General features: G+C 38.8%; 1 long non-coding RNA gene across 1 annotated transcript; it reads left to right on the forward strand.

Annotated features, from left to right (window-relative positions):
- The first annotated feature begins 3,182 nt into the window (after positions 1 to 3,182).
- Positions 3,183 to 8,887, forward strand: LOC113619261 (uncharacterized). Its single transcript, XR_003432335.1, has 2 exons — positions 3,183 to 3,575; positions 7,872 to 8,887. It is a non-coding gene; the product is annotated as an uncharacterized LOC113619261 (long non-coding RNA).
- Positions 8,888 to 9,475: the final 588 nt, after the last annotated feature.

Here is a 9,475-nt window from a genome sequence, read left to right on the forward strand (position 1 = left end):
TCAAATATTATATGCTACATCTTACATATAATAAAGATGAGCTACTGAAACCAAACGTATCTACCAACAGAGGGCTTAACCCCCCTACTAAATGGACAAAACAGTTGATTCCAAAGCAAAACCCAACTCTTTGCTGCACATAAAAGACAAAGACACACCTAAAACAATTCAGAAATGCTAACAATGAAAGGATGCACAAAGGTATACCAAGAAAATACAAAGAAAGAATTGAGATTTTGAAATCCAACTAAGTAGAATTTAGACCCAAACCTATTAGCAAGTCAAAGAGCACTTTACAAATGCTAAATGCTACAATTCACAGTGAAAATAAAATATTTATAAAATATGCAGCAAATAACACAGTAGCTTCTTTCATTTAGCAGAAACTACGGGAGACTCAAAGAGACTAGAAATACATAAATAATAGCAGACTTTAGTATACCTCCCTTGGTCCAAGACCAAAAATGGTACCAAAAACCATTTATAATAATTGATTCCATAATTACAGAGACATCTATACTTCAATAAATTACATAAAGAAAAGTACAAATAATATTCTCCATCAACAAGATGATAAAAGTATGAATCCATAACAATCAAAACATAAGAAAATCTTCCCACTGTGAAATTTAAAATGTTTCTATTAAACTTAGCTTGACTCAAGAAAAAAATAACAACTGATAATGAAATTTTCTAGAAACAAATAACGAAAACATGATATCAGAGTTTACAGGATACTGCGAAAGAGTGTTTAGAAAAAGATTCATAGATTTAAATATTTGTATCAATAAAAATGAGAGAAAATGAGATAGACATTATCCTCAAAAAGTTAGAAATATTTAAGACTTGTTTTTTCTTTTTCTCCCTACTTTGGACTTAATTTTCTTTTTAATTAAGCAACCTAGATTTGAAAACAACCTGAAACAAATAAACTTAGTTGTATCAAACTGCATTTAGCACTTTTATAAATTCATTATAACTTTGGTTCTGTTATTTTGAAACTAACATATTATGGGGAAAAGTAAATAAGCAATTATGTTAACATTATTAGGAACCATGCTTTTCAGCAGAAAAGAGATTCTATAAAATTAAATAAGTAAAAAATTCTATAACCTTTCATTAGAATTGGAGTATCAGCACAAAGTTATGATTTATTTTTCTTTGAAAAACCACATATTTCCTAGATCTGTATTAAAATGTCTGAGAAGTAACAACAAGCCTTTTAGCCATGAACATCCTACATGCACAGACTGTGGTCAACAAATACCATTTTCACTGAAAGCAATGAAGTCTCCTTTGAGAAATGGCTGATTCTAGGTCTGGAGCAGTAAATGAGACTGTTCCAATACGAGACTGGGACTCTTTAAAGTATCCAAAAGCAAGGAAGCTATCAAGACATTTGCAGTTATCAAATGAACACAGAAGCCAAAGATGGGCAATTTGAGCTTTAAAATGAATAATCACTGCAATTATATAAAAGCGTAAATAGAGATGCCAATAGAATCAATGCAAAACTAGAAGCAATAGGAAATTCAATATGAGAGCGAGATACAAAATTACATGTAGAAATCGATGTCTTCATATGTTTAAGCAATAAGTGATTATAGGGGAAAATAGAAGAGATGACCCCATTTACATTACCAACAAAAATGAAAAAATATCCTAGGAGTAAATGTTATAGGAACTGTGCAAAACCTGTATGAGAAAAACTTTAAAGCTTTCCTGAAAGATAGAAAACTGTGACTTGAATAAAAGGAAAAATAAACCTTGCTCCTCAATTGAATAATGCAAAATCATAAATTAATGCCAATTTTCAAAGTGTTTTTTACACAGCTAGTTTCTGTAGTTTACATGGAAAAAATAAATAAGCAAGATTATTTCCCCCAAAACAGGAAATCAAAATAAGAAAACAGCAATAAGGCAGGCCTAGCTCTACCAGATATTAGAACATATTATACAGTTTCTATAATTAAAACAGTATAATATTAGCACTTGAGTAGACAATCAGATCAATAGAAAAAAATAGTAAATATAGATGTAGAGCCACGTACAATGTGGAAATTTATGTATGTGATAAAAGTGGTATCTCAAATCACTGCGAAATAAATGGGCTTTTGAAAATTAAATGGTTAGAACAGCTAAATAGGTCTGTGAAACAGAAAACATCGGATATAACATCACCTAAGTGTAATTCCAGCCAGAAAAGCCAAAAAATTCAACGTCAATCTTTCAACGAGGACCAATTTGAGTATCCAAATTGAAGGGCATTCTGTTAAACCACTGGTCTGAACTTTCCCAAAAAAGTCAATGCCAGAAAAAAAAAAAAAAAATCAGCAAAAAAGGCTGAGGAAGTAGTCTAAACTGAAGGAAGCTCAAGAGACTTTATGACTAAAATCGACACGTGATCCTTGTTATATCCTGGATTTTTATTCTACAGACAACAACAGGGTAAGCAAGGATTTGGGGTGGCGTGGGGGGACAATGGAGGAAATTCTAATATGGACTATATATTAACTTAGAGTAATGTAACAACGTTTAGCGCATTCCGCCTCCCCAGGTCTGAAATGCCTAGGGATACATTTCCTAAAGACACAGCACTGATCCTATAGGCCAGTAGTCCGCAGTTGGGGCGATTTTGCTCTGCCCCGCCCTCCCCACACCCACGTGATAATGTCTGAAAACATTTTGGGTTGTCACAAGTTGGGGAGGGGAGGGCCGGGTGCTACTGGCATCCAGCAGCGTGTGAAGGCCAGGAGTGCTACTGAACACTGTACAATGCCCACGACAGCCCCACTCCCCTCACTACAAAGAGACTGCACGCCAAAATCAAAAGCGCCACAGTTGATAAACCTTGATGTAGGAGAATCCCTTATTCTCAGGGGACAGTACTGCGATATTAGGCTGAATTAAATGAAATGGTCTGCCGCGCAGGTCAAATATTGGTAACATTTAAGGGTGAAGGGTTATGACGTCCACAACTCACTCTCAAACTGTTCAGCAAAACACACTGTACATGTCCTTCCGCCCTGCTTTCCTCCTCCCTCGGGTACCGAAGCAGGGTCGTACTCCTCCTAGCGCGGACGGACCCGCCGAGCCTGCGCGGTGGGAGGACCCTGCGAGCGACCACTGCGCAGGCGCTAGGTGGCAGCCACGCCCACGCGGCGCTTCTCCAAAAGTTAACAGAGGTGGGGCAGACCTCGCAGTCACCTCGGCTGCCTGGAGCAGAGGAGAGAAGAGAAAGCTCCCAAGGGGGCTCCGCTGTCTTCTCCAGGAGTGACGACGCTGCTTTCCCAGTTGAACCCCGCCCCCTCCTCTGCGATCCGCTGCGGGCTGCACGGAGCTTCGCTTATCCTTTGGAGCCCTCTGCCAGGAAGAGCACGTTGCGTGAGGCCGCTGGTGCCTGGCCATTCCCGTGCAGGCTGGATTCTCCAGAGGTGAGCTTTCACACTCTGCTTAGTGGATTCTGACTTACTTTCTGACGAGCCTGGGCAGTACTACAGCTCGTGACCACTGACCGAAAATGCCCGGGCAGGCTCATTCCACACGGGGCTTCTCGCCAACAACAGCTTACCCAGGTAACATTTTTAAATACCTTAAAAATTTTCAGCCTAGAGTTTCTTAATCAAGTAGTTGACAGACTTTTTCTGTAAAAAGCCAGATAGCAAATATTTTAGTATTTGCAGGGCAGGAACAGTCGCCTCTGTCGCTTATTTTTCTTTTCTTTTCTTTTCTTTTTTTTTTTTAACAACCTCATAAAAATGTAAGGAAAAAAAAACCGCTCTTAGCTTCGGGCTTTACAAAAACATGGGGATTACTATGATTAGATTACAGTCTTTCAGTTTACCCAGCACGGAGGCTAGAGCTTAAGTCTCTGGTCCAACCACAGTTCTGCAGTAAAGACTCAGGTTCCAGGAGGACCACGACCCAACCGGGCTTACTGGGCGCCACCTACTGAGGCTTAGTTTACCATCTTTTGGGCCCCTACACCTGCACCTCTGCTCTTCTCTGCTGAGTGGCCGTTGAGTTCCTGGCAGTCAGGAGGGCTGCCAGGATATCCCCAGACAAGCAGCCACACCCTCCTTCACTCTAAAATGACAATCCCTTCCTATCTGGGAGCAAAAACCAAAGTCCTCACACTGTGATTAAATGAGTATAAACAATACAAGATCTCAGACAATTGTATTTATATAGCATTTTTTCTACTTTTAGATGTAATATATTTATGTCCACTCTGGTAATTTGGAAAATACAGAAAAGCATATGGACAAAAATTAAAATTCAGCATACTCCCAACCCACAAAAATGAACTATCAAAATGTTTCTGTATTCTTCTAGTCCAGCTTTTCAATGCATATTAATAGGACAACTTACTGAACTGGATTTCTAAAAAATTTTTCTTAATAAACTTTTGTTGAATTACAAAATCCAAAAATGTGGTGAAACTGTAAATAAACAGTTCAATAAACTTTCAAAGACTAACACAAACATAACCTTGCAGCTGCCACCCAGATCAAGAAATAGAGCATGCTCAGTCAAGGGCAACTTCTCCCCAAATATAACCATAATCAAAAGATTAGTTTTGTCTTTTCTTTAATTTCACATGAAATGAATTATTCAGTAAATATTCTGTAGTATTTTATTTCTTTCCATATTACATTTGAGATTCATCCACTGTTGCATGTAACAGGTTTGTATTTTATTATATGCTGTATGGCATTTAATTGTGTGAATATGCTGCAGTTTATCGTTTATACTGTTATTTTTTAAATTTCAGCTATATTAAGGTATAATTCCTATACCATACAATTTTCATCCATTTAAAATGTACAGTTTAATGTTTCTTTAGTATATTCACAGGTAAGTGCAACCATTGACAGGCACAGTCTGTTTTAGAACATTTTCATCACCTCAGGACAACTCCATATTCTTTAGCTGTCACTCCCCTACCCTGCATCCTCTCCAGCCCTAAGCAACCACTAATCTATTTTTTGTCTCTATAGATTTGCCTATTCTAGATAGTTCATAAAAATGGAGTCATATGTCTTTTGTGGCTGGTCCCTTACACTGATCCTGAATATTCATGTTATTTCCAGGTTTGCAGCTATTGCAAATAATACTGTTGTGAACATTACTATACTAATCAGCATATTATGTGTATCTAAAGCTATATATGTATCACATAGATACATATTTCTCTTGGGATATATACCTAAAAGTAGAATAGCTCCAACATAGGTTACGTTTATGGTTAGCTGTAGTTGACAGTGCCAAACAATTGTCCAAATTTAGACTCCCACCCGCAGCGTGTGAGACTTTTCATTGCTCCACACCCTCACCAACATTTGGTGGTTGTGTGGTTTCAGTTTACACTTCTTGATGACTAATGAAAAAAAGCACCTTTTCATGTAATTATTAGTCCTTTGAATATGCCCTTTAGTAAAATGCCTTTTGGTTCTTTATTCCATTTTTGGTGAGGTTGTCTTTTTCTGTTTGATTTAAAGTGAGTCCATTTTCATTTATGAGTACAGCAAACAAACAAACACTTTTCCTAATCTGTGACTTGCATTTTAACCATCTCATTGTTAAATTTTAATGACTGTTAATTTTAAATTTTTATTGAAGTCTAACTTTTCAATCTTCTTTTATGGTTAGTACCTTTGCTATCCTAAGAAACCATTGCCTACAAGGACCTTCTCCTGTTTTACCATCTAAAAACATAATGTTTGGGGGACTTCCCTGGTGGTCCAGTGGTTAGGACTCCACACTTCCACTGCAGAGGGCAAGGGTTCGACTCCTAGTCAGGTAATTAAGATCCCACATGCCATAAATTAAAAAAGAAATAAATTAATTAAAAATAAAACATAATGTTTTTCTTTGAATCTTTAAATCTACTAACCACGTAGGATTGATTTTGGAGTATGGTGTGCAGTTAAGTGTTAATTTTTTTTTCATATAGCTATCCCGCTGACCCAGGTGCTCTTCTTGAAAGACTATTCTTTTCCCACTGCCCTGCAGTGTCACCTTTCTCATAAATCAATAGAAACATAAATCAGTACAGATCCTGCAATTAATAGACAAGGTCTTTAGCCATGATAAACATGTTAAGGAATCTTACTAAAACAAGATGTAATATGTGAAGAAGTAGAGAATTTCGAGAGAGATACGGGTAATATTTTTTTATGAGATGGAAATCCTACAACTGAAAAATATAATATCTGAAATTATTTGATAGGTTATCAGTAGGTTGGACACAGTCATGAAAGCATCATTAAACTTGAAGACAGGTTGCTAGAAATCATCCGAATATAAGTGCACTGAGAAAAAAATATTTTAAATAAAGCATCAGTGACTGATGGAACAGCATCAAATGGCCTAACATACATGAAACTGAACTCCTGAAAAGCAAGGAGAGAGAGCCTGGGGCAGAAAAATATTTGAAAAAATATTAGCAAAAGCTTTCCAAAATTGATCAACTATATTTTATCCAGGACGTTTACTTGTTTTCAATGGGGAGTGGATCCCAATAACCTAGCTTACCATGAATGGAATTTAGAAGTTAGCATACATCTACACGAATGAGCAGCAGGGCATTTTAAAGACACACAAATGTGGAAAAATACTCTGTTGGGTGGAACTGTCCCGAACATTACTGTACTTTGCGCATAAATGTTGCCTACCCATTAAAGCCCATAGTACCACCCCAATCATAGTAATACCAAAATGTCCTCCCAGTTTTTCAAAATATCCCCTCGGTGCATAGTATGGCCCTACATCCATCGAGAACCCCTCTCTCACATGATCTGCCACTGCCTCCTTTCCTCCTTGCCCCATGCCCTTTCTAACCTCATCTCTAATGCTCACATCTCGCAAACCACACTGGCATCTTTCCATCTCAGGGCTTTTGGGATGGCTTTTCTCACTTCCTGAATGGTTCTCCCCCAGACATCCACATGACTGACTCTTTTCTCCTCCTCAGGTCTTTGTTCAAACGTCATTTTCTCAATGAGACCTAGAAATTAAACAAAACAAAACAAAAAACTTGCGAGTTCATTCCCCCATCCCCAATTTATTTTTATATGTAGCCTTTATTTGAAATGCTATGGGGTTCTTTTTGTTTTTGTTTTTTTGTGGTACGCGGGCCTCACACTGCCGTGGCCTCTCCCGTTGCGGAGCACAGGCTCCGGACGCGCAGGCTCAGCGGCCATGGCTCACGGGCCCAGCCGCTCCGCGGCATGTGGGATCTTCCCGGACCGGGGCACGAACCCGCGTCCCCTGCATCGGTAGGCGGACTCTCAACCACTGCACCACCAGGGAAGCCCAATGCTATGTATTTTAATTATTTAATTTCCTTACTGTCTCACTTTCCGCACCAGTAGAATATAAGTTCTGGTGAAGACGGAGGGGGATTTAACCAATCTTGTTCTCTGTAGTGTCTTCAGTACCTTAAATGAGTAAAAAATTATAACTGATAACATTTTTCTCAGGGCTGGCATGTGGGCAACCTTAATTTATTCCTAATAACCTCTAAATCTTTCAAGATACTTCTTCAGTTTTTCATGAATAAGAAAGTCCTGACAGTATTCCAGTAATTTTTAAATGTTTAAGGTATGTCTGAGTGTCTTAGCAAAAAGGATTACAGCAGTAAAAGCTCCAGCTTTTTACCAAAGAGAATAAGAAATGTGATATGGTTGTTTCCAAAGCAACGAAAAGCTTTACCTCATTAAGTAGACTGAGGGTTTCTCCTTATTAGATTGAAATATCCAATCAAATAGCTGAGGGCTGCCTCACAAAGAAAAAACAGTTAGAGCTGTCATCACAAAGAAATTTGCCTATTCAGTTATAAGCTAATTTGTACCAACTTCTTTCTTCAGGCATTCAGGCATCAGGATCGATGATGAACTTTCAAAAAGGAAAAGGATGGAAAATCATCGAACTTACCATGAACTGTGCTCCCTTAAGTGTTTCCTTATAGCATGTGCAGAGTCAAGGGAAATTATATTCCTGTATTATTTAGTCTACCAACAACCTATTTACCTACGGTCTTAATCTGGGTTATTCTTGAAAGTAGAGCCTGAAACAAAGGTAGACACATTCTATTTGGGAATGTGATCCCAGGGAACATGAATGAGACAGAGGGGAGTGAACAGGCGGAAAAGGGAAAGTCCAGACAAAACAAGGTAGTGTTATTGAGTGGTCCACTAGCATTCATGGCTACTTAGTGCAGAGCCTTCCCAGGATTCTTAACAAACTTTGGCTCAGAACAGTCTGCCTGAGGGACGAAAAGAAGAAGGATTTATCTCTCAGCAGCTATCACCTGTGTGCTGAGGGCTGCTCCCATGGGGCATTAACTGCCCCCTGAGGAGACCCTCACTGGTACTACAGCATCACATGTGCTGCAACAGAGAAGCTTTAGGACAGGAAGCTAGATTCTTGATGCGACCCTGAGATGAGGCACTGACAGCACAGAGCGGGATGAAACCTGCCCAGAGCTGTTAACCAAAGCTGCGGCTGGAATCGGAAGTGGAAGAGATGGGAGACAGTGCACAGGAGGCATCTCATAAGCCTAGAGAATGTGTTGTTAGCCTTGTCTAAATCCATATTCTCTCTTCTTTCTATCATCAAAATTTCATCGTCCAGATCAAGGCTGGCAGAAGGGTTAAATAGGAAGGTTAAATGTATTTCCTAGAAGCTGTATGTTAACAGTTTTAACCTTGAGTGACACTTACAAGAAATAGAAAGTGACCCTAGAACTTGGAAAATTTTTAAATTATTCTACTTGAAACATTTTACCATTGGATAGCAATATTAGATATCTTCTAAACTCATGTAATCTCAGAAGTAATCATGAATTGTTTGGAGAAATAAAATTAATCATTTCTTATATTTCTATTAGCTTTATAAATCAGTGTCATTAATTTTTCCTAAGATATTGTTTTCTACTGTCACATAGACTAGTGATACAGAGCTTACAACCAACAAACGAAAAATTGGTAGAAACACAGGAAGGAAAAATGTTGGAATAATTTCCATAACCTAAAGGGTTGGCATTAATATTGGCTGGAATCGGGGAGGTGGGGGGAAACTGCACATTTTGACTTGGGGTTCCTCTTTTGAAGTTACATTTTACCAGAAATAATTTTCTCTCTGCCTACATCCATGTGATGTCATTATCATCCTCACTTGTTTGGTTTGGAACTGCCACCAGTAGGAATAAACTTTTGAGTTATTTAATATGGATCGAGGGCTTCCCTGGTGATGCAGTAGCTAAGAATCCACCTGCCAATGCAGGGGACACGGGTTCGAGCCCTGGTCCGGGAAGATCCCACATGCCGCAGAGCAACTAAGCCCATGGGCCACAACTACTGAGCCTGTGCTCTAGAGCCCACGAGCCACAACTACTGAAGCCCGCGCGCCTAGAGCCTGTGCTCCGCAACAAGAGAAGCCACCGCAATGAGAAGCCCACGCACCGGAAAAA

The sequence above is a fragment of the Aethalodelphis obliquidens genome, unplaced genomic scaffold (genome assembly GCF_003676395.1).
Source record: "Aethalodelphis obliquidens isolate GAN/ISIS:26980383/991018 unplaced genomic scaffold, ASM367639v1 scaffold1, whole genome shotgun sequence".
Taxonomy (NCBI): Eukaryota; Metazoa; Chordata; class Mammalia; order Artiodactyla; family Delphinidae; genus Aethalodelphis; species Aethalodelphis obliquidens.